We start from the raw sequence: 27,618 nt of genomic DNA, 5'->3' as shown, positions 1-27,618 counted from the left end.
ACTTCCGGTTTAGCGTTTTACATTTACATAAAGAAAACCCACTTGGTCGTGTTTTCACCGTAGGGTCGCACTGTATATACCAGATTGTCATGACCAAAAAATTGGGGGGAGGGGTGTAACGGGGTTACCCTGTAGCCCCTCCTCCTTTGGCTTCTATCTGATTTGTCTGAAGCTTTGGCAAAAAATTGGCTGTCTGTAACTCACTCAATTGCAGTGAATGCGATCCGTCAGTGCATTAGCAGTGCGTAATATTCGCACTAGTTTTCCACACACACAGATTGTGGTTCTGATGAATAAATTTCCTTTTCCCTTTGAATCTTAATTATTTTCATCGATATTTTTCCATTTTTAGTAAATTTTCTTAGAGTGCCGACAACCGAACACATTCCCCTAATTATATATTCCAAATGTGTTATCCACATGCTTTTAAATGTATATGTATTCAGTTTACTTCTGATCTCCCACAAAGCAGAAGCAATAAATCGCTACCCTTTAGGCACCAGTGAAGCAAACCAGCGCTTTGTTCTATATCCAATGCACAAACAGAATACTTGTATCGTTACCCCCAGCAGCGCAATGAAATGAGTCTGCTAAAGGAAACAAAAGTGTCCGTGCTACGGGATAACACAATTTCGACCGACTATAAGAAAACTCGTGTTAGACTCATATTTCAGGCAGAACAACTAGTTAAAGATGGAATGAAGCTTAATCTCGCCGAAGTTATGTGCATTCAGCTATACCACGTCAAAAATTGCGTTTTGATTACGTTTAGAAGGTTAGCACAGGCAGAAAACTTCATTGCAAACAACATCATGCAACACGAGGTCGAATTTAATAACAGCAGATTCAAGATCCCCGCGTATATGGAAAATGACATGGTGGACGTTCGTATCCATGATCTGGCACCGCGCATTAAGGAAGATTACAGCAAACGAATTATGTTGGAATACGGAGAAGTGGAATTTATAATGCATGACACCTAGAGCGACTTGTTCACAGGTATTCCCAACGGCGTTCGTATTGTGAGGATGCGAGTGACTAAACCAATACATTCTTACATGACTATCGAATGTAAATCACCGAAGGATGGCGTAACCTATAGGCAAATAACGCTGATCACATATCCTGGGCAGACCCTTGCATGCCAATTCTGTAACCAGACAGCCCACTACGGAAAAATATACGCAGAAGAACCTAGTCAAAACGACGTGCGAAGCAAATTCCTCCGAATGCCACTTTCACTGAATCTGGAGAAGACATTTTCATGCGAATGAGATTTTCGTCACTCGTTCGAATCTTTTTTGTCCATATGAAGTGGAATGTGTGCTGCGCTTGGCTGCAGAAGGGTCAGAAGGTGGAAGCGCTACGTGCACAGCGTTCGAACGTGTACAGTTGCACAGTGGTTTGGAATGAAATTATCGTATATTCAATGAACGTCTAAAATAGTTATCAAGTGTTATATATTTACTACAATTTAGGACAATTTTACTCCAAAATAGAAGAGTATTAGTTTTTCATCTTGTATAAATTTAACAATATTTAAAAACTCAAAACATATTGCAGTTTGGTGGTAAATAGGCCGAAAATAAAACTAGTCAATTTATACACTTCTACTTGATCTCTTTTAATCTTTTTTGTCTGTTCGGATGTTATTTTTCCTTTTATTACTATATCTTTTTTTTCAGTTTGTTTATTTGATAAGGCACGTATGCGTTAGCTTAAAGGTGCCATTTTTTCATTGTTTTACATTTTGAATTTCTTAAAACTAGGGGGTTACACATTTCAATATTATTTTGTTTTATATAATGAAACTAAAAAAAAAACTTTACAGCTAACTTATACATATAAAAGAGGGTATAATATAATATTCGTAAGATTTAGGGGACGGGTCATTTTGTGTGTTCTTTGTATAGTAATTCACTTTATGATTTTTAGAAGGGAGATTGTAGGAGAAATTAATTATTAACTAAGCGGAACATTTTACAAGCTTATTAACTAGAAATAACTAGAGAGAGTGGTTCAAGATTAAGGGGAATTAATTAGGGCTATTTTAAAGTAGTGGTACTGATGGGCATTTCTTAACGAGATTAAATATTGATCAACTAAAACTAAGCACTTAAGTTTTGGGAATATATTCAAGGGGAGAAGGGGGTGAAGTCATACATCTGTGTATCAGAGACATGGGAGGGAGACCGGACAAGGCTGAAGGGGGGGGGGGGTGAGATATAAACTTTCAGTTTCCGGCATCAGGAATTAACGGCCATGATTACAGATTCGAACGGATTGATCAACTAACACTAGAAGATAGGGGGCACATAAGTTTTGGGAAGATATTCAAGGGGAGAAGGGGTGAAGTCATACATCTGTGTATCAGAGACATGGGAGAGGGGTGGACATGGCTGAACGGGGGGATATAAACTTTCAGTTTCCGGCATCAGGAATCAACAGCCAGGATTACAGATTCGAACGGATGTATCAAGTATTGGGACGCCGGGTGGTTTTCCTCGAGCCGGCAGGGGTTCCTCCAGACGATTTCGTAGTACGGCTCAGATACGGATCGGAAACACACCGCGTTGCGCGTGTGATATTGTACTGTAGATCTCGTGTTGTTGGTTCATTCGACAGATGTTTTGTCTCGTCTTGGAGTCGTATCAAACCATCGTTGGGGTACGGTAGGCGGAAGAGGGCACTTCTGGGAATGATAAGAGAAAAGATAGGGGCATTTAAATTTGGATATTGATGGTTTTGAGGAACGTGTATATAAGGGACATGTAGAGAATATCGCGGCTTGCTAGTACATCTCGAACCGGGACATTGGGTGATCTTCCTCGGGCCCGAAGGGAATCGAATAGTTGAGATCTGGCAGAACAGTACTCGGCGCATGCCCAGACAACATGTTCGATTTCGTGATAACCGTTGCCACAAGCGCAGATACCGCTATCCACGAGCCCAATACGTCGGAGATGTGCGTCCAGCGTGTAGTGATTGGACATGAGCCGAGACATCACGCGAATGAAATCCCGACCCACATCCATCCCCCCGAACCAAGGTTTCGTCGATACCTTAGGGATTATCGAATGTAGCCACCTTCCCAGTTCACCATTGCTCCATGAAGTTTGCCAACTTTCGAGGGTTCTCTGATGAGTGATACTGAAAAATTCGCTGAAGCTAATTGGTCTTTCATATATGTCACCTTGTAAAGCGCCCGCCTTAGCTAAAGAGTCCGCTTCTTCATTACCTGGAATGGAGCAATGCGAGGGAACCCAAACTAAGGTAATCTTGTACGATCTTACAGACAAAGCACGCAGGCGCTCCCAGATTTTCCCCAGAAAATATGGAATGTGCTTTCTAGGTTTCATTGAACGGAGAGCCTCGATTGAGCTGAGGCTATCCGAGACAATAAAGTAATGATCGGTGGGCAAAGTATCAATGATCCCAAGGGTATACTGAATAGCAGCAAGTTCTGCGACGTAAACTGAAGCAGGATCATTGAGTTTGAATGAGGCGGTGAGGTTTTGATTGAATATACCGAAGCCAGTGGAGCCGTCGAGGCTTGACCCGTCGGTGTAAAACATCTTGTTGCAGTCGACTATTCGAAATTTACTATGAAAGATGCTTGGGATCACTTGCGGACGTATGTGATCCGGGATTCCACGAATCTCGTCTTTCATGGATGTGTCGAAGAATACAGTTGAATCAGAAGCATGAAAGAGATTGACACGGTTGGGATAGTATAAAGAAGGATTGATATTTTGTGCCATGTAATCGAAGTACAAGGACATAAATCGGGTTTGAGAATTGAGCTCGACAAGCCTTTCGAAATTTGCAATTACTAACGGGTTCAAGATATCGCATCGGATGAGCAATCGATATGAGAGTTCCCAAAATCGATTTTTCAGCGGAAGGACGCCCGCCAGCACTTCTAAACTCATCGTATGTGTCGAGTGCATGCAACCCAAAGCAATACGCAAACAACAATATTGGATTCGCTCTAGTTTGATGAAATGTATGTTCGCAGCGGAGCGGAAACAGAAACTCCCGTACTCCATCACCGACAATATTGTTGTTTGGTACAGCCTGATCAGGTCTCCTGGGTGGGCACCCCACCATGTTCCGGTTATTGTACGGAGAAAGTTGATCCTTTGCTGGAACTTCTGTTTCAGATACCTAATGTGACATCCCCAGGTTCCTTTAGAGTCGAACCAGACCCCGAGATATTTGAAAGTTGAAACCTGAGCAATAGTTTGACCCATTAATTGAAGCTGTAGTTGCGCTGGTTCACGCTTCCTTGAAAATACGACTAGCTCAGTTTTCTCCGTGGAGAACTCGATACCTAGCTGGAGGGCCCAAGCAGACAAATTGTCCAAGGTATTTTGTAATGGTCCTTGCAGATCGACGGCTTTGGGACCTGTAATAGAGACCACACCGTCATCTGCAAGCTGCCTTAGCGTGCAGGAATTGAAAAGACATTCGTCAATGTCATTCACGTAAAAGTTATAGAGAAGGGGGCTTAGACATGAGCCCTGGGGAAAACCCATGTAGCTAATTCGTGATGTCGATAAATCACCATGCGAAAAATGCATATGTTTTTCAGACAGCAAGTTTAGCAAAAAGTTGTTTAGAGTCGGTGAAAGACCATGCTGGTGCAGCTTCTCAGAAAGAATTTTGATAGAAACTGAATCAAAAGCCCCCTTTATATCTAGGAAAACTGATGCCATCTGCTCTTTGCTAGCATAAGCCATTTGAATTTCTGTTGAGAGCAACGCAAGACAATCGTTCGTCCCTTTGCCTTTGCGGAAACCAAATTGTGTATCTGACAGTAAGCCATTTGCTTCAACCCAATTATCGAGGCGAAACAAGATCATTTTCTCGAACAACTTTCGGATACAGGACAGCATTGGAATCGGTCGATACGAGTTGTGGTCGGAGGCTGGTTTTCCTGGTTTTTGAATGGCCTTCACTTGCCTCCAGTCATGAGGGACAATATTACCCTCAAGAAACTTATTGAATAAATTCAACAAGCGTCTTTTGGCAGGGTCTGGCAGATTCTTTAACAAGTTAAATTTGATTCTGTCTGGCCCTGGGGCTTTATTGTTATATGATAAGAGAGCAAGTGAGAACTCCACCATCGAAAACGGTGTTTCGTTCGCGTTATTGTGAGGGGACGCGGCGCGGTAGATCTTCTGTGCCGGGGCGGAATCCGGACAAACCTTCTTGGCAAAATCGAATATCCAACGGTTTGAATATTCCACGCTCTCATTGGTACTGTTTCGGTTTCGTAAGCGCCGGGCCGTACTCCAAAGAGTGCTCATCGATGTTTCTCTCGTTAGTCCGTCGACGAACCGGCGCCAGTAGCTACGTTTTTTGGCGTTTATCAAACTCTTCATGCGCGTTTCCGCCATTGCGTACTGTCGGTAGCTAGCTGGCAGCCCGTCGCACAGTGGCTGGAGGCTGGCCATAACCTCATAAATTTATTTTTGAAATATTGATATTTTATATTTTTTCTAAATTTCTCAGGTATTGAATGATGTATATTCCAAATTTTATGATCATTGGATAAGAACACGATTTTTAACATGAGTTTAAACGTAGCAAAGTCCGGACTTTTTAATGATTTTTATTTCCGAAACCACAATTGCTCTGTTCACTTCAAAGGCATATTGCTCTTTTGATTTTGGTCCGATTTTAGCGCAACTAGTTTCATTGTGTAGAGGAATGAAAGAACTTGGTTAATGAATAAAATCCATTTGGTAAATTTGCTTAGAACTATGACTTTTTAGTTTAAATATGTTTGAGGTGGTCAGATCAAAAATACTTTTTTCACTATTGTATATTGTACAAATTTCGGAATCATTTCGGAACGGTCACATAGTATACATTCTATAAGAAATAACCTCTACTTTTCGAATATCATGGTCTCGATCTGCGCCAAGGTGCGCAAAAAGTTTTAAGTTGATTTTGAAGCTTTGTTGCTGATATGGAGGCGCATGGTGTTTTGTTTAAAATGGTAAGACAATCTACAGTAAACCAACACGTTATACAATGGATTTAAAGTAGTGTTCTTCATTTTCACGATATTGCTGACATTGGTGAACAGTAACGGAAAATCTATCATGAAAACGGGATCATAGTTATAAGAGAGGTTCAATGACACTGTATGGAAAAATGCATTTAATATTTCACTACTTTTGACATCAAAAATGAGCTCAGCACTTCAAAATTAGCTTAAATTGTGATTTTCAGCCAAATTAGGTAACATTTGAAGTTTTGTCCGACTTTTGTTTGAAGACCCGCCACTGTGCGTCGTCCCGGAAGGTCTTATACGCAGCGGCCTTCTCCGCGTACACGTCTGAGCACTCTTTGTCCCACCATGGGTTGGGAGGACGCCCGCGTGAATTCGCGTCTGGTACGCGTTTAGTCTGAGCTTGAATCGCGGTATCGAGAATCAAGCCAGCCAGGAACCCGTACTCTTCCTCCGGAGGAAGCTCTTGTGTCGATTCTACTTTTTCGGATATCGCGGACGCGTAGCTCTTCCAATCAATATTTCGTGTCAGGTCATACGAAACATTGATTGTATTCGGTGGCCCTGAACCGTTAGAAATATTAATTACGATTGGCAGATGGTCGCTGCCGTGGGGATCAGAGACTACCTTCCACATGCAATCTAACCGCAGCGACGTCGAGCAGAGGGACAGGTCTAAGGCGCTCGGACGCGCTGGAGGGGCAGGAATCCGTGTCATTTCACCCGTATTCAAAATGGTCATATTGAAGTTGTCGCAAAGCTCATGGAGTAGGGTAAATCGATTATCGTCATGAAGGCAACCCCATGCCGTGCCGTGGGAGTTGAAGTCACCTAAAACTAGCCTCGGTGCGGGGAGGAGTTCCGCAATATCGCAAAGCCGTTGGTGGCTAACTGAGGCTCTAGGGGGGGATGTAGGTGGAAGCAATGCAAAGGTCTTTGCCTTTAATTCTGGTTTGGCAAGCGATAACTTCAATGCCTGGTGTCGAGGGGAGGTCGATCCGATTGAAAGAATAGCACTTTTTGATCCCCAAAAGTACTCCTCCGTAAGAGTCTTCTCGATCCAAGCGAATAATATTAAAATCGTGAAAGTGTAGGGTTATTTCTGAAGTGAGCCATGTCTCGCATAGGGCAAATGCATCGCATTTCAAATTATTTAGTAAGATTTTAAACGAATCGATTTTCGGGATAATACTTCTGCAATTCCACTGTAGAACAGCGATTAAATCCTTGACCTCGTTCGATGAATTAGCCATCGAAGGATACAATCGCTGAAAGGAGGGGCCATTTCGCAGTGAACTGCATCAAGAATGTTTTTACTGCGGGGAGAAAGCTTATCAAGATACTTTTAAGGGGGTCAGAAATGTTCAACGCTGTAAGAATACGGTCCACAATGTCAGAGAAATTTATTAAGCCAGCACTGTTTTCTTTCTCTGGCTGAGATATGGGAACACTTGTGGTTTTTGATGTTCCTGGAAGTGCTGGGAACTCCTTTTCTGAGCTCAGGTTACTGAGACCGGGAGCGACTTGCTTCGGTTTTACAACAGTACTTCCTTGAGTAGTCATTTTAGGGGGACCATGAAGAGACACCTTCTGGCCTTTACGACGAAGCTTGGAAGAGGAAATGTTCTTCCTTTTTCTACTACTTCTAGGCACAGCAGAAGATGTTCCCTCCTGGGGTTCATCACAGTCGCCTTCGTCAGTAGACAAGCTGGTAAAGATGTTCGTAGAGACAGGTGGCGTAGCTATCTTAAGCATTTCTGCAAAAGGTCGCGTAGAGCGTCCATGAAGGGAACGCTTAAGATTTTCCTCGCGCTGTTTGTACGCGGGACATGAAGGGAGATCATGTGGGTTTCCCCCACAGTAGAGACACTTTTCGACATCTCTACCACAGGAATCATCCGCATGATTCCCACCGCATTTCCCACAGCGGGCTTTATTGCTACAATGGGAGGCTGTGTGTCCCAATTGTTTGCAATTAGTACAGTTCATGACCCGCGGCACAAAGAGGCGAACAGGTAGACGAACCTTGTCAAAGAGGAGGTAATTGGGCAGGGCAGAGCCGGCGAAGGTCACCCGATACGAGTCTGAGTTGACGTATGTTTTCTTCCCGTCAGCTGCGACTGATGCTGAATGCAAACGTTTGCATTCCAGTATCTTCACTGGCTTAAGCATGGGGTCTTTGAAACAGCCAGTCCCATATTTTTGTGGTAGTTTTGGGCTTTCCCACGATATTGCCAAATACCTAAAGATAGCGCGAATCTGAATGTCCCCCCTGGGGTAAGAGTCCGGGCAAATTAATTAGAAAACCGCTAACACATCTACTTTCGCGGATGGCGCTAAAGTGTTAGTTGATAAAGTTCGCACCATCTTCTCATTAAACAGGCAGAGCGATACGCCACACGTAGCAATTAATAAAATAACACGTTCGATGGCGACATGACATGACACACGCGAATATGCGAATGGTCGAACGGTTACAAAATCGAATTTATCCACACAAAACACCTGAGCCACAGACTAACAGATATAACACTATGAGGGAATTCCCTCAAAAAACATCGATGCGACAATTTTCCCAGAACATTAGCTCCACCTTTTATTCACGGTCCCAAACAGAGCCTAAAATTCTTATACCTATTCAATGAACGACGAAATTCAGAGAATCCATCTTCGTCCTTTCCCTACCTTTTTCGTCGCCAAATGTATGGAAAAATAAAACAATAAAGGCGATGTCCCCTCCTCTCTCGATTCTACGAAAACGAGTAGCAGCAGCAGCGACTTTCGTTTTCCTATGACAATCCGAAGTTGCAATTTCGTTTTGATGCATGCTCAGTAATTTGCGATTCTCATTCATTAAATGAAATTAATGCAATGTGTGTCTAATAATGCAACTAGAACATAGTTAAAATGAGAAATATGCACACCGATCAGGCTTCCGTCTTACAATACCATCATTAGCTCGCAAATCTAGAAAATCGAGCATCGACTAATAAATTTCATTGCTAGTGTATTTTAGTTTCCCCAGCAGTAGGTTCAATATCGAAGTTACCAATATCATTCTGAATCTCAAAGCGAAAACGAGTGTGCGGAGAGAATAATGAAAACGCTCTGCTATATGCTTGCTTTGTCCTAGCCCGTTGTCTCATTTTCGATTTCGCAAAGTGCTAGAGATATGGAAAGAAGCTTCGTTCTTTCGTCAGTTTCGCTTGATTTTGGCAAATGAAAAAAAAACATTTTCCGACTCTGGTCCCAAACACTCATTTACTTGTAGGTTATCCCTCAGGTTTGGGAGCAATTTTTCACTAATGGTCTATCCCCCGTATGCTTGTTCATATGACAGTGGCGCCATAATTTCAAATGTGGCCACAGTCCCAACTACAAATATATTTAAAATGACCGTTAAAGCGAGCGAAGCTTTGTTTTTAAGTGTTATGTCTGTTAGTCTGTGCCTAAGCTGCCAAGACCGAGGGTAGAGATTTCCGGACGTGACCGATGCATTATCGCGCGAACATGGGCGTGTGTAAGTTCCCACTTGAGTTCGGTTGTGTCACTAGAGCCGGAAAACGAATTAGAACCTGCCAGCATTCCGGGTCGTTTTCTGGCTGAACTTAACTGATTTTAGCATCAAGTTTCACAACTCGCGCCTATACCCTGCTCATTTATGTTCTCAGCTCAAACAGCTGTTCTCAAAAATACACGCGAATATGCGAATGCCATAAGGTTTTAAAATCGAATTTATGCACACAAAGCTACCTACACGCTAGCGCATACGATAAACACGTTAACATACAAACGTCCGAGTCCTTCATGATCATCCATGCATACCTGCGCCCGCGATCTCACAAACACGATAACGCCCCGATGAATAATCCACTTTCATATATCTGGAAATATCAGAATTGTATCACACATCTAAATATTTTTCTTCTTTTTTTAATTAATAAATCAAATAATTTCTTGTGAAAGATTATTCTCATTAGTGCAAGTGTCTCTCTAAAAATGTGCATTTAATTTCGCTATGTTACTACTTTTATTGTTTTTATTACCGTCGCAGCTACTTGTTAAAACTCGCAGTTAGTTCAGCCTATAATTTTATAATTTGCTCGTTTGTTTTTTTTCGTAAGGCGTTCCTGTTTTGCACTTAACATCCTTTATAGTTTTAAAATGCATTCTACTATTCTACGACTACTTTCCGAAACTATGTTTAGAAACATTGTTTACGCAATCGGTCAACTAGCAGCGCGTAATAAGGTGATAAATCGATCTTATCGTAAAATTTGAAGATTGTGGAAAACCAATCATCAGTGGCATTAGATTTAGACGAAACTAATGAGCCGGCTGAATTGCAACCGAATTCGTTTGTCAACGTTACAGCTGTTATTTGCCATTATGCTATGAGGCTATTTTTCTATCGCATTTTTCGTTGTGTTAGATGGTAAATTTTACTCCAAATGCTGTTCAAAAAACGCGTATATCTAAACAAACTTTACTAAGGTATTACCACAGACTAACAGACATAACACTATACGGGAATTCCCTCAAAAAACATCGATCCGACAATTGTCCCAGAACACTAGCTCCACCTTTTGTTCACGGTCCCAAACACTCATTTACTGGTAGGTTACCATTCAGGTTTGGGAGCAATTTTTCGCTAGTGGTCTGTCCCCCGTATGCTTGTGCATATGACAGTGGCGCCATAATTTCAAATGTGGCCACAGTCCCAACTACAAATATATTTAAAATGACCGTTAACGCGGGCGAAGCTTTGTTTTTAAGTGTTATGTCTGTTAGTCTGTGGTATTACATCGTCAGAAAATCTTCTGACGTGCTTTTCCGAATTTACACCGAGTTTCATTGATTTATTACTGGTCATATCATACGTGATGAATTCAGGAGGCTCGAATCCCTAAATTCTGGTTCTAATTAGTATTCCGGCTCCAGTTACACAACCGATTCTAACTAGAATCGGTTGTGTCACTAGAGCCGGAAAACGAATTAGAACCTGCCAGCATTCCGGGTCGTTTTCTGACTGAACATAACTTATTTTAGCATCAAGTTTCACAACTCTCGCCTATACCCTGCTCATTTATGTTCTCAGCTCAAACATTAAACGTATAACCAATTTTTGTATGCCGATTGCGTAACATAGTTTCGGAAAGTAGTTGTTCGCAGTGGCGTAGCCAGGGGGGGGGGGTTTGGGGGTTAAACCCCCCCAAACCAAAATTAATTGGATTGAAAAAAAATTGATGCTGACGAATTTAATTTAATATTCCACAAAATATTTTTGGAAAAATATTCTCTGATCACTACATTGAGAACTGTGTTTAAAGCGTCATGAGAATTTTTGGAAAATTATGGGAAGGGGATCTTGTAACTTATTTCTTAGCCAAAAGCCCATAGTTGTCAAATTACTTCAATGTAAAATAAAATAACTGTCTGAATTATTATGAGCTCATTTTTGGAAAGATGCTTCAAAATATGGATTAGAGACAATTTTTCGAATGGGAATCAAAATTTGAATAGGTTGATTGCATATAAAACATAAGCTTGTTTACCGAAAACTTACATACATTTCAACATTTGCTAAAAATGTATTTTTTTAGATTGTGTAGAGTTTAGACAACAATTCAATATGGTTAACAACAAGAATAACATTTCAGAAACTAGTTGAAAGCTGATGTAATTTTGTCTCTAGCAGATCAGGATCGGTTTTATGAGCATTGGATTTTTGTTGTATTATCAACTATATGAATAGCCTCTTAGCAGGATGCAATGAATGGCGTACTAAAATTTTGTGTGCTACGTACTAGTACTGCAAGTTGTGAGGTTGACTAATGAAGAAAAGAAAAATAATGCTCGATAAATTTTTAACGGTCACGATCACATTCATTCGAAACTGCCAAATTTCGATGTTAAGTAACATTGAAGAATTTCAAAACGTAAAACTGTTCATCTGCTGATAGAATAATTTTGACGGTTAATCCTCCAAGAAGTAATTATAGACAAGAATTACTCTTCAACCAAATTTGGGTCGAGACTTAATGTCTCCAGCAAAGTTTTCGAAAGTGCTATTTCAAACAACTTTGTCAAAGACATAAATATCCCACATATTCAGAGTATCGAAATATAGTAGTAAAAAAGCTATTCTGAAATTACTGTATTTGGTAAATCTCTTCTGCGGTAATTAAATAATAAATTCACATTGCGTTCAAGGTGCCTTTGAAGCTTACAAAAAAAATAAGGGAACTGGATATAAAACAAATAATTTCCAGATATTAAAAGGACTCAAAACACAAAGAGTGATTCCATTTTCAGGAGCTAGCATCAATTCGGCGCAAGCTTAGTCCGCCCACCAAGTTAGTGTCGGATTCTGATGAGATGAAATCGAAACGCAAGTTTCAGTTCCATCCATCCATAATTTAGTTATAGGTTTTGTGTTCTCAACTCGCAATGATTGTTTCAAACAATTTTATCCGTAGCGCAGAAAAAAATAGTTTTCACCTAATTTTTTCTTCACTAAGAAGAAATATAGCAGGCCCAGTCCATTTAAATCCCTATATGTTGAATTCATGTAGCCTTCATATTTTCAACAAAATTGTTTGAAATGACATTATCAAAAACTTTGCTGAAGGCACCATGTCTCTTAATATTTTTGAAAAATTAATTCACCATAATTACCTCTATCAGAGTTAATCACTAAAATTTCTATATCAAAGCAGGCGCTGTTTTATGTTGATAACTTGCCGAAGTTGTCAAACCTTCAAAGTCAAGGATTATTATATTAGGTGATCTTGAACGTTGAAAATTTTTTAGATCATTTATCCCACTTTAAAAGGTCGCAATTTTTGACTTCATTGACATATTATACAAGAAAATAATCTATAGAGGTATGAAAACTGTTCCATGTTGATCCTTCTTGTTTGTAGACTGGAATGACATCTGTTAGACTACTTATGTTTTTGAGTTTTCAATAATTTATCAAACTCATATTAAATTTTAGCATTTTTTCAAAAAAAATTGCGATTTTCATCAAAACCCCCTCCAAACCAAATTTCTGGCTACGCCACTGGTTGTTCTGAATATTATTTTTAAATTGAGTTATGCTGTTAAAAGGGAGTTCAATTGGCTGAATACAGTCGATTGTGGCAACCTGAACCGAAATCGTATTTTTCAAAGGAAAAACAATCTTCCCCATTTCTGTCTCCCCTATCACCGTGCAAAAATGACTTCCGTTGACAATGATTCGTCCAAAGATGAGATGGAGCTCGATAATAAACGACTTCTCGGTTGAAACTATACCCGTGCTCTTCAACCGAGTTTATTGTAATCAATGAGGTTGATACTAAGGTGTGGCAATGCTATTGCTCTCTCGCCCGATCTCTGTAAAGCACGTGGGCAGCAGATATATGGAAAATATATGGAGTTGAATTTTATTACGTAATAAAGTTACAGAAATTGAGCGAGAGAGCAACAGAGCATTGCCACACCTTCACTGAAAAAAATCCAAACGTTAATTCTATTTGCTTCAAACCGCTTAAAATTCATATGAAGAAGAAATGCTATTGTTATCACGCGCCCACATATCTTCTATGTGTCAACTGTATAAACTATGTATGTATACACATAAGTTATATGTGCATATTGTTATAGAATGGGGTTTTATGTGCCTAATAGTTATGAAATGTGAATGTAAGATTAATATTTCTTGTAAATACACACATTAGGTTTATGTGCCAGCAAATAATGTCTATATGTCTCAGTTAATTGCAAAAATCTATGTGTAAAATCAATAGGCATAACGTTTACTTTTTTTTGAGTGTTAGTATCCAGTACATTGTATTGTAATCACAAATTTTGACGTTGAGACTGATGGAACCGCTTGTCAAAATTGACACGACTGATGATTTGTCAATATTGACATTGGACGGACGACTTGTCAAAGTGGAGTGCGCATTTCAGAACGCAGCCTCTAACAAAAAGCTGAATTCTTTTGCATGTTCTTCTCTCTTTTAGTCTTCTTAAATAGTTTGCCTGCATTTGATATAGGTTTGGCTTCCATTTCTCTTCAGGATTTTTTTGTATAACTAAGTTTATTTAGGCCCAAATGCGGTAGCTTAACGAGGCCGATAATTCATTTTTTTAAGGTACATCGCACGGGGGAAGAGAAAGCCGTATTTAGGGGCGGCTTGCTTCCCTCTTATGTTAGCAAAGGAAAAAGGTAGGAAGTGGGATACATATTGTAAAATTGACATTCTCGTTGGCTGGTTGATGATTGTGGGGGATATGCACACTTTATTGTAGTGGTTTCCATCCTGTAATCGTAGGGGCGAGGGGAGGGTCGATATTTCGAATGATTATTGGCTCTCTGATACTGTCATGATGTTCTTGTGACGTGTGTCATGATGTTCTGGATGGACGGTTATGAAGAAAGGTAGGGGAACATGGGGAGATTTGACCAGGTTTTCAGCTAAAACTGCATAAATCTCTAAAAAGGCCTTTAATCCCTCAAAATTAATTGAGATATAATGTGCAAAGTTATTGTGCGTCTTCATGATTTTTTGCAGAATTTTTAATTTAATTTTCGGAAAGTTACAGAAGTTTTTCTGAGATCGTTTTTTTGTCAAGTCTCCCCACTGCGGGAGGACTTGACCAAGAGAATTTTGAAAAATCATAACAAAGAATAATGACATATAACATACTGTGATTATTTTTTTTCATATTGTCATGATCTTTGGGCAGCAGTAAAAAATATAAAAGGGTTTCATTTGATAAATTTCGATTTGTTAATGCATTTCTTTTTAAGGATTAACTGTACTGCTTGCATTGCATGTTCACACATCACGAAATCTGTCCTACTATAGCTAACTTTGTTTACTAATACTAAAATATAAAGCCTTATGTTTGAGGTGGGATTTTTTTATGGCGTGATTAACATTAACAGTAGATACCAAAGCATAATAAATATCAGGAATTTTGTATCTTACTTCAGCTAATTGCCACTTGGTAAAGTCTCCCCATAAAATCTTGGCCAAGTCTCCCCAACATTAGTTATTACGTTCAATGTCATTCAAATTCTAGTAATAACTATTCCAATGTTCCAATTTATGTAAAATCATTTCACTGCTTCACAAAGATTAAGATGCTATATTAGAACATTAATAGTAATTAGTAGTCGAGTAGATATGTCCATACGAAGTTTGATAAAAAATTACATAATTTAATGCAAATTTATTAATCAAGTAATATTTTCTGTAAGGAAAAGATTTTTAATTCCAAACTTCTAAAATTACCTTAAGGGATCGAAACAAGTATAAAAAATTTTTTGAATTTTTTTTTATAGAATCGAATAGAAGACACCATAGCCAAAAATAGCCAAATTTTGCGCTTGGTCAAGTCTCCCCATATCCCCCTATGCATCGTAGACTCGTGAAGCAATGCCATATTGTAGATACCGAGAGAGGATGACGAGGTTCTACTGTGAATGAGAGAGCAAAATGTTTTAAACTTGGACATCAATAGTTTTCACAAAGATGTAGATAAAAAAATGTAGGGGTGGTCACGGCTTGCCGGGACGTCCCGGACTGGTACATAGGGTGGTCTACCTCGGGCCCGAAGGGAATCTATTAGTTGGGACCTGGCAACACGGTACTCTGCTGCACAGCAAAACAACATGCTTGATGTCGTGATAGCCGTTCTCACAAACACAATGATCACTGTCAGCAAGCCCTATACGACGGAGATGCGAATCAAGCGTGTAATGGTTGGACATGAGCCTTGACATCGTACGAATGAAGTCCCGGTTCACATCCAAGCCTTTAAACCAAGCATTCGTTGATATCTTGGGGATAATGGAATGTAGCCACCGTCCCAGATGCCCATTGCTCCATGAAGTTTGCCAACTATCGAGCGTCCTCTGACGAGAGATACTGAAGAATTCGTTGAAGCAAATTGGTCTTTCGTAAGTGTCGCCTTCTAATGCGCCCACCTTGACTAAAGAGTCCGCCTTCTCATTGCCCGCAATAGAACAATGTGACGGGCCCCAAACCAAGGTAATCTGGTAAGATTTATCAGATAAAGCACTCAGATATTCCCGTATTTTCCCCAGGAAATACGGAGAGTGCTTTCCAGGCTTTGCCGCACGGATGGCCTCAATGGAGCTGAGACTGTCCGAAATGATGAAGTAATGGTCTGCGGGCAGGGTGTCAATGATCCCGAGAGTATACTGAATGGCGGCTAATTCTGCGACGTAAATTGAAGCAGGATCATTGAGTTTGAATGAGGCAGCAAGATTTTCGTTGAAGATACCGAATCCTGTGAACCCGTCGAGAATTGATCCGTCAGTGTAGAACATTTTGCCGCAGTCGACTTGATGGTATTTATTATAGAAAATATTTGGGACCACTTGTGGGCGAATGTGATCCGAGATTCCACAAATCTCATCCTTCATGGATGTGTCGAAAAATATAGTTGGAGCAGAAGTATCTATGAGATGAGCACGGTTAACGTTATACGAAGATGAATTGATGTTCTGTGCCATGTAATCGAAGTACAAGGACATGAATCGGGTCTGAGAATTAAGCTCGACAAGCCTTTCGAAATTTGCAATATCGCATTGAATGAACAATCGATACGATACGGTTAGCTCTCCTGGGTGGGCACCCCACCATGTTCCGGTTATTGTACGGAGAAAGTTGATCCTTTGTTGGTACTTCTGTTTCTGATACCTAATGTGACATCCCCAGGTATCTTTAGTGTCGAACCAGACCCCGAGATATTTGAATGTTGAAACCTGAGCAATAGCTTTATCCATTAATTGAAGCTGTAGTTTCGCTGGCTCACGCTTCCTAGAAAATACGACTAGCGGGGGGGTGGGCGTAGCGTAGTTGGTAAATTGATTGCCTTGTACGCAGCGCACCTGGGTTCGAGTCCCGACCCCGCACATAGGGTTAGAAATTTTTCATAAGAGATTTTCCTAACCCGAAGAGGCGAATGACCTTAAGGTTAAAACCTCTATAATCAAAATAAAAAAAAAATACGACTAGCTCAGTTTTCTCCGTAGAGAACTCGATACCCAGCTGGAGAGCCCAAGCAGACAAATTGTCCAAAGTATTTTGCAGTGGTCCTTCCATGTCGACGTCCTTGGGACCTGTAACAGAGACCACACCGTCATCTGCAAGCTGCCTTAGCGTGCAGGAATTGACAAGACAATGTCATTCACGTAAAATTTGTAGAGAAGAGGGCTTAGACATGAGCCCTGGGGACGGCCCATGTAGCTAAATCGTCGATAAATCACAATGCAAGAAATGCATTTGTTTTTCAGACAACAGGTTTAGCAAAAAGTTATTTAAAATTGGTGACCATGCTGGTGCAACTTCTCATAAAGAATGCTGATAGAAACTGAATCGAAAGCCCCCGGCATATCCAAGAATACTGATGCCATCTGCTCTTCGTTAGCATATGCCATTTGAATTTCTGTTGAGAGCAACGCAAGGCAATCGTTCGTCCCTTTGCCCTTCGCGGAAGCCAAATTGTGTATCTGACAGTAAGCCATTTGCTTCGACCCAATTATCGAGGCGAAACAAGATCATTTTCTTGAATAACTTCCGGATGCAGGATAGCATTGCAATCGGTCGATACGAGTTGTGGTCGGAGGCTGGTTTTCCTGGTTTTTGGATGGCGATGACACTCACTTGTCTTCAATCATGTGGGACTTATACTCTTCCTCCGGGGGAAGTACCTGTGTTGAATTGATAGTTTTGGATATCTCAGCAGCGTAGCTCTTCCAATCAATGTTTCGTGTGAGGTCATAGAGAACATTGATTGGTTCCGAAGGTCTTGAACGAGTGGTGACTGCAATTACAATCGGCAGGCGATCACTACCGTGGGGATCAGATATTACCTTCCACTTGCAATCTAACCGTAGTGATGTCGACAATAGAGATATGTCCAGTGCACTTGCTTGCGCTGGTGGTCTAGGAATCCGTTTCATTTCCCCTGTGTTCAGAATTGTCATATTGAAATTGTAACAAAGGTCTTGAATTGTCGAGGATCGATTATCGTCGTACAGACATCCCCACTCTGTACCGTGAGAGTTAAAGTTTCCAAGAAGCAGGCGGAGCGAGGGATGGTGTTCAATCACGTTGGAGAGTCTTCGATATTCTATCATGGCCCTAGGAGGAATGTAAATAGAAGCAATGCAAAGATCTTTGCCTTTCATTGTTGTTTGACCAGCGACAACTTCAATGCCTAGCGTCGAAGGGAGATTGACTCGATTGAAGGAGTAGCACTTTTTGATCTCTAAAAGTACCCCTCCATATGAGTCTTCTCGATTCAAGCGGATAATGTTAAAATCGTGGAAGTTGAGGTTTATATTAGAAGCAAGCCATGTTTCACATAGGGAAAAGGCATCACAATTATTGTAATCTAGCAAGTGTTTTAATGAATCAATTTTGGGGATAATACTTCTGCAGTTCCACTGTAAAACAGTGATCAGATCCAGAGTTTAAAAAGTTGACATCGCTGCATAAACTTGAAAGAAAACGAAATTTAATTCATGTCCGCTGCGATGAATGAAATTTTTAATTCGTTTCCATCGTTATTCGTTCTCCCGACGCAGCGCTTTCATGTACGGACATGTTCGGTTTCAGAAGCAATGTGAATTTTATTTCTATGCTGGCTCTGAGAGGAATTATCGATCAAAAGTGCACCAGATATAGATTACGCAGTTCACTTATGCTCGAAAATGTAGAAGATGCTAATTTCTACCTTCAAACTATCGACATAATAACAAATGAATGCTTTGGTTGGTGAAGGAATTTATATTTCCTCTGCACTCAAGCATTCGATTCTGCATGAAATTTCAGTCAGTTGGAAAGTGAATGAATGAGAGAGGCGTTGAATCTGACTGTCGGTTTCGGTAAATGCAAGCAGAAATAGGTAACTGATTTTGAAATTTCGTAACACTGATCAGATCCGTGATTCCGTTTAATAAGTTAGCCATCGATGGATACGATCGCTACAAGGAGGGGCCATTGTTCAGTCAACTGTTTTAAAAATGTTCTTACTGTTGGTAGAATAGCAACCAGCAAGCTTTTCAGAGGGTCGGTAATGTTGAAAGCTGTGAATATCCAGTCCACAATGTCAGAGGATTTAAGGAATCCCGTTTTAGGTTGAGTTTCTGACTGTAAAACGGGAGCACTTGGGATTTTTGGTGCCCCGGGGAGTGCTGGGAACTCCTGGTTGTATCTCAATTTCCCAAAACCAGGAGGTATTATCTATGGATTTGTGGCAGCACTTCCAGTTGATGATTTTTTTTTATTTTGTACCCATGTTTGGGACAACCTAGGACCCTTACGAGGAAGCTCAGGTGAGTTTTGATTAGGTCTTTTCCTAGAGTTTCCAATCAGAGCCAAAGAATGTCCCTCGCAAGGGTCGTTAGAGGCGTTATCGTCAGTTGGCAAGAGAGCGAATGGATTTTCGGAGATAAGTGGAACAGCTCTTTTAAGCTTTTCTGCGTAAGAGCGTCTGGAGCGATCCTTGGCGGATCGCTTCAGTTTATCCGCGCGAAGTTTGTACGTTGGGCATGTCAAAAGTTCATGCGGATTCTCCCCAACGTAAACACACTTCTCAGCGGGCCTATTGCAAGTATCATCCGCATGGCGTTCGCCACATTTACCGCACCGTTGCTTGTTGCTACAGTAGGTGGCCGTGTGACCTAGCTGCTTGCAATTGGAACAATTCATGACCCGCGGTGCAAACCGACGCACATGTAGACGAGCTCCTCCCACTTCAACGTAGCTCGGAAGTGCAGATCCGGCGAAGGTTACGCGAAACGAGTCTGATGGATTGTAATTCCCATCTTCTATGGACTTTGAGTGCAATTGCTTGCACTCCAAAATCTTAACTGATTGAAGGTTAGGGTCCTTAAAGCGGCCAACCCCATCATTCATCAGATCATCGACAGTTAGACCCGCATCACTTACCACGCCGTCACGAGAAGGAATGTAGACGCGATACTCCAGCGTAAAGAGGCTATTGCTAACGATACCATTGGCCTGTTTTAAGTCAGTAAAAACTACGTGCAGTTTATCTGACTGAACCTTTTTAATCTCGGTTACGGCCGAGTAACGTTTTGTCAGCTCCCGTGCAACAGTTATGCTGTTTAACGGTTTATTTTTTGGGCCGAAAGTATACCACCCAAGGACCAGCGGATCCATCCTGGTAAACCACAACTCGGGGGGGGGGGGGGCTGTGCGGCATTGGGGGAAAGTGGATCGACTATAACATCATCTGTCTCCGAATCAGATACACGTTCCTTTTCGTCTTCGGAGGGTGATCCTTCTGTTTGTTCCATTTTTTTTTAAATAAGTTAAATAGTGCGGTCGAGCAACACGCTCGACCGCACTATTTAACTTATTTAAAAAAAATCAAAAACGATAAAAAGAATAAAAAATATCGATAAGAAAAGTAAAAAAAAACGAAACACTTCACCAGTTGGTTCCTGACGAGCTGCTAGGTAAATTGATCCTTCGTTTCTTTTATCCGTCACCCGCGTGACCTTCACACAGTAGAGAGCTGGTATAGCTCGTCTAAACAAAGCCGTCTTTCAGATAAGAAAACTGTTTAGAAACGCACTACACTTCACTGTCTGACACAATTTAACGTTTATAATGTTTATACTCCAGCCCTTGCTGGGATAAACACCTTCACCGATATCACCTAACTCAAGGTAATGTTAAAATAACACACTCGACTGTATCGAAAGAGCGTTCGGTTACGAATGGTCTCTTCAGGGTTAACCGAGTGTTACTCTTTCGGCTGGTCGTATGCCGAAACCCTTCTAATCAAATCTTTAACACTGCTTACTGTATCGTGGCGTATAATTTTAATTTAATCGTAATTTGTTCCAAGCGACATATATCAAAAACACACGCGAATATGTGAATGGATACACGAAATGTTGCAAATATTCTTCACCGAACTAGTTCATTCGTTCATCATCGATGCGATATTCGTCGTGTCATTCACCCATGCCTCGAATAACGCTGCGCCGTTCGTCACACGAAAGCACAGAATCAGCGAAAATGAATAATACAAACAAACAAAAAATCCGAATCTGATGACTGCTGTTCGCTGCTTGTTCGCATCGTTGTTTGTTGAATTTAGCCATTCATGCAATGTTCATCTTCACGCATCGTTCGGATCGGCACACGAATGGCTTAGGTGATAATCGCCACTAGCCATTCTTCGCTAAGGATTTTTCGTTCTTCATTCCTCCTGCATTGCGACCAAGAAAAACAAATTTCTTGTTCATTGATTGAAGGGTCAGAGCTTCATGACTGAAGTGGTGCAGAAATGCTTGCTATGTTCGGAATAGGATGACTTTTGCTATAAACAATTACTAGTACATAATGATTATTTGCTGATGTTTTTTATCAGATTTGAAACGGAAAGCTGCGTAAGCAAAGCTAAACAAATCAATCACATTTGTAAATCTGCGGATGTCTCGCGGGCGAAAACCGAATCAACACAATTATGAATCTACATACTAGACTATTGGTACTTCAAATAACTTTTTTTTTTTTTTCTAATGATGAATTAACACTGGGTGATAGTTTCCTTGAATCTACGTTTAATGACAACAAATAGCAACCTTAAGACGATATACTCTTATATAATATAATTTCTATATCTATAGAAGTATAATCAAGCCACAAGTTTTTGACAAATCGATGCATTCCGATTTCAACCAAACTTAGCAAATATAAAACTTTTGCCAAAACTGAACCGGTTAGTCTTATACCCTAGTATCAATTGAGGTTTTATCGTACTTTTATAGCCACTCATAACATTTAAATTGCACTTGTAGCGTGCTATAAAACTTCAATTGTTGCTTGTAAGCATAAGTTTTTGCACCATGAAAGACTATTCTTTAGCTAAAATAGCAGCTAATATGGTTTTAATTTCAGCAAAATCTAGCATGTTTTCAATAAAGTTGTACAACAAACAAAGTGCTGAATATGTATATCTCACTTGACATCAAGAAATAAAATTTGGATATATTCTATTAAGGGGCTACACCACTGTAGAGCACGCCACACATGTCATAAAAATCGACACAAAATTAATTAAAAAAGCTAAGCAATAAAAAAAAATCCTACGTACGTCGCTGGAGAAAACAATTTTGAATATACTGTGAAAATTTCCAAGCGTTCAAAAATCATTTCCATATAAACATTTGAATAGGGCTAATCAGATTTGTAAACAAACTTTTGTTTTGCTGATTTCTCCTAATTTATCATTTCAACACAGAAAACATTTGAAATTGATTCTACCAAGGATAAAGATGTTGATTCATGTGTATTTTTCATGAAATTCAACTCGGTAGCGGAATAATGAGCGAAATAAGTTTGGTTACAAAAGTCTCATTAGCCCTTTTGAAGAATTACTATGGATATGTTCGAGTTACATTTGCGGCCAGCTCAAAAAAGTGGCTTCGAGAAAAACGCGGTTAAAGTTTTCCGTACACACGAGATAAACATAAGAGGCATTGCGGTAGAATTGAAAATCTGAATATTTATGTATTGTTTTCGTCTTCCATGTTTTGAGATATGATTTTTAACATTCTAAAGCCATTTTTGATTAATAAATTGAAAATCGACTTTTTTTATTCTACAGTGCTGTGACACTTTAAAACCGTTTTTAGATAAATTTAGTAATTATTATTTAACATAAATGTAATCTCTGGACATATTAAAAAATATTTTAGAGCGCATGAGATGTTTAAGGACACCAACCACTAAACTATTTTCATTGGAAAGTTATAAGAACTTCGTCATCTTCGAATAAAGTGCCTGAAAGTGAAAACTGTTTTTTCCATAAAGAATATACAACTTTTTAGAAAAAAATGGCCTGAAAATGCCAAAACAATTTTTTAAAAAAATAACAATTGTCAAGACATATCAATTCTCTAGGCCAGATTTTTAAAGGCAAAAGTTTTCTTCTAAAACTTCAAAATTTCTTTTGTGGAGAAGCGCCTAAATAATTTGAGAAATGGACGGTAAAAATATCAATATTTTCCAATATCGCTCAAGTGTTCTACAAGTCATGACATACTATGAAGTTGAACGGAAATAAGCTTTACTTGCCATAATCAGTGCTACTGGAATATTAAACAGAAATATTTTTAATGAAAAAGTGTTCATAACAGTTTTATAAATAAATGCAAAATGTTTACCGTGAAAATGCGTTCCGCGAAATGCTTTTTTTTTAATCGACTAGTTTTGATCAGAAATGTGTTGATTATCTTGAAGCTTGAGTTACTAAATTTGATCAAGTTGTTTATTTTAAGTGGGTGAATCTTAAATGTAAGATTGATTGGAACTTGGTACTTCTAGCATATTTCGAAAATGTACGTAAATTTAATTGCTCCGACGATAGAGTAGGGGAACATGGGGAGACTTGACCAAGCGTAAGATTCTACATTTGGCTATAACGTATTCTATTTGGTTTTTAATTTTTTTTTTTAAAAATTATACTTGTTTCGATCCCTTAAGGTAATTATAAATGTTTGAAATGAAAAATCCTTTCATCATAGAAAATATTCTGCTCGGGGCCGCCGTACACTAATTACGTAAGGCTTTTTTAGAACTATTCAACCTCCCCCTCCCCCCAGATAAGAGTTCGTATGATTTTGGTGAACTCCCTCTCCCCCTACATAAGATTTTATCATGCTTTGTGTAATTAAAAATCAAATTGTTAATTCATTAAATTATTCGATAGCGAAAACGATACTTATTGAATTATTAAAAGAGAACTCAGGACAAAATTTAACTACACACCAAAAAATTATAAATTTTATCATTGACGTAATTGCAAACATGACACAATTTAACAAACCATAATTCACAAAATGACTAAACATTAAACATTACCGTGTTCCATTTCATTTTACATGAAACATATTTTCCATGCGCAATGACATAAAATTACACTTACTGTCATTCAGAACAAACACCATATGTGGAGCAAAATTACATGATTTACGAAATTCAATGTCATGTAAAATTAAAATCAAACGTAAAACTAAGTCATTTTTGATGCACGTATATGTCAGGATCAGGAGACGTAAATTTATACGATTTTTTCTAAGTGTGTGTATAATCATCTGCATAAATTTCATTTGCATCCTAATCTCGCCCAGTAGAAATTTCAGAATAAATTTTGGGAGATATTTAGAAACTCTGATTTGTTCCACATAATTTGCTTCGCTATATTCCACTTCCTTTGAATCTATTTCTTTGTGATGTAGAACTCAAAAGAATTTATAACCTCTTCTGGTGTGAATTTGTTCGGAGTTCCAACTATAACGCTTATCGTACGCATAGTTCCGACATGGCTATCTTCGATTTTCTTGAGGTAAAATACAGTTCACACTCTGGAACTATACGGCCAACAAGTTCTTTGACAATCACATGACAGAAATTTTTTCATATACCTTGCGGGTTTGAAGCGAAAGTTTGAAAAGAAGGACGTTGGCCTAACAACACGAAGGGTCTCAACACTTCTTAACTAGTAAAGAAGATTGTGACTCCAGTTCCCGATCAGAACAATGTACCACCAAGAGCCAAGAAATTTCTGTAACTGCTCCAAAACCATTGACAATTAAGCCGCCCCTTACGTTGGCAACAATAAATTCCATAACTAATTTAACAATCATATTCTGTCGCTGCAAAACATTTCAATTTGAGGTCTGCGTTTCCATGACCATGATGTACAGTATGTGCTCATTTTGTTTGAAATATAAAATGTTCATGGCACAAATAAGAAATAGTTTCTTTTTTTACGAGAAGAATATTTTTCTTATCGATTTCATTTTTCATGCATGTTTTATGATATTACTTAAGAAAGGACAAACCTTCCCTCCCCAGGTGAGAATTGGTAAGATATTTTAAAACACCCACTCCCCCCATATGTCCTTACGTAATTAGTGTATGACCCCTAATTAATAAATTTGCGTTAAATGATGTATTTTTTATCAAACTGTGGTACCTACTGTTAATGTTAACCACGTCACAAAAAATCTCACCTTAAACATCAATCTATCTTTATAGCACTAGTTAACAAAGTTAGCAGTCATGGTTGAATTCGTGAGATGTGCACACTGCACATGCAATGTAATCATTATAGCTAATCCCTAAAAAGGAATGCATTAAAATCGAAATTCAACCATTTTATATTTTTGTTGGTATCTAAGGATCTCGACAATATGGAGTAAAATAATTACAGCACGTTTTTTTATGCCAAGTCTTTCCCGATGGAGGAACAAGAAGTAATATTTGTATTGTCCATATTACACCCACAACACACTGTTCATTCTACAGCTAATTTATTTTTAAGCAACCGTGCTGATTAAGCGATTTCGTCGTGATACCTGCAAAACATGCGCAATAGGTTAAATTATTGTGATATAACACCATGTACAGATTAAAATCAAATCTTCATCCAAAAGAATTTTGTTTTGCGAGTTTTATCACCAAACATGGGTTCAATCTCCTTTGAATACTTGACACACAAGGCTTCTAATTGTACTATATTTAACAAATATTGCCTTGATTCGGCTGTTAATTTAACCCATAGTTTTGTACTGAAGAATCAGTAGCCCATTGGCTTGTTCCGAACAGTACAACGCATCAGAATACAAATTTAGTTCTTCGCGAGCCATCATTCTGCGAAGATAAAATTGAAGTCATCTTCGGATCTTCGCCAATAGTTGTAAGCGATCATCGCTATGGTGAAGAATGGTTTTCTGAAGATTTATTCGTCATTCACTTCCTAGCTTCCTCGTGCAGTTCATTCGGTCGCTCGATGAGTAGCAAGGCACGAGTGTATGGATAAGGCATTCGGATGAACACGGATTGGCAGTCGGCTTCATTCGTGGGTGAATATCAACAGCAAGTTGAATATAACAGCGAAGAACGATGTGGGACGAATGCAGGTTATTCATATTCACCGTGCTTCGTCGCGATGAAGATTCTGAAGCAACATTGGATACACGGCCAATCACCTGAAGGATTTCGAAAATTTGCTATTGAATATGGAGTACGCGTCTAAGTTAATATTCCGGGGTATTGAGACTGAAAAATAATAGCAAATGTCGATTAATATAAAGTTTTCTTAAAAAGACATTCAGCACGTTCCAAAAGGACCCATGAAGTATTTGATTCTCCATTTGATTGCTTATTTTATAGTGTATCTATACATACCGCTAACTTACCCCGGGGCCGCGGTAAGTTGGCGCGTTTTCCGCGTCACATATTTTTGTCTCTAAAAATGGAGATAATCCATCAAACATTTTAATAAAATTCAGAGATGTTGCCAACAGTCTGCCCTTCCATGCCATGTGTCTTTTTTGCAAAATCTAGCTGCATCAAAGCGGTAAAAAATGAAAACTGAAAACACCGCCAACTAGCCCCGGTCTCCCCTACATGATAACATACAATAATTTGTGATTAATCCACTTTTGATATTTCTTGATTTGGGCCGTTCTTACATTGAGCCCTTCACATATGGGGGCAGCAGAGTAAGCAAGAATGTGAAGAGTCGATAGTTTTAATACATTAAAATTTATTCGCGAATTAAATATATTGTACGCTCTTGAAAAAAGCTACATTTTAATGCCATCGTGGTCGTGTCCTGTACATAACCCTTTATTTTTTGCCTCAGTGAATGTCGTTCGCTGTGTTTGTAGCAAGAGTGTATGCTGTTGTTCTGGTGTACGCACATAAACGAGATATTTGTTAAAAGAATATCATACTCAATTTTAAAAAGAGCTAATAAATTATAGGAACAAACTACTGGTTTGCTGACTTCAACGCAAAAATAGCGATTACAAAGTCTAAAGAAGTGCATTAACGTGTACTTTTCATGAACTTTAAAGCAGAATAATGAATGATTGTTGCGGCGTAACACAATAATTGGACGGTCCCCAAATTCAACCTTTGTGTTAAAATTGTCACCAGTTGACGCAAACTAGTGTGTGTAATTCAACCATCTCAATATCGACCACTCATTATCATTATGATTGAAATACAGTGAAAACCCGATTTTATCAGCTTTTTGACCCGATTTTATCAGCTTCATATGAAAATTCATCTACCAACCATGAATTTTCATATGAAGCTGATAAAATCGATGGGCTCTAGCAGACAAATCAAGTTGAATTCGAGTGAAACCTTTCTTGAGCATATTTTTCTTATCTTAGAGATCCGAAACACGCAAAAAAAATTAAATAATCAGGAAAGTTTATGAGGCTATATCTAGGGATTAATGAAGAATATTTTAAGAGCTTCGGTTTCTTAAAAAGAACGAAAAATATATGTCCTGATTTTATCAATGTCCCCGTTTTATCAGCCTTAAATTCACCAAGGGGTTGATAAAAACGGGTCTTCACTGTATAGCAGATTTGTTGTAAATCGTCCGATAGAAAAGATTGAGTTCAGTTCAAATTCAATCATCGCTGTGGGCAGTCGGTCCGTCTCTGTTAATGATAATTAAATAAATCTTTTTCATGTTAGGTATTCGTTGTGCTTCAATGT

This window comes from Topomyia yanbarensis, chromosome 1 (genome assembly GCF_030247195.1).
Source record: "Topomyia yanbarensis strain Yona2022 chromosome 1, ASM3024719v1, whole genome shotgun sequence".
Taxonomy (NCBI): Eukaryota; Metazoa; Arthropoda; class Insecta; order Diptera; family Culicidae; genus Topomyia; species Topomyia yanbarensis.
Note: the sequence above shows the minus strand (reverse complement) of the source record.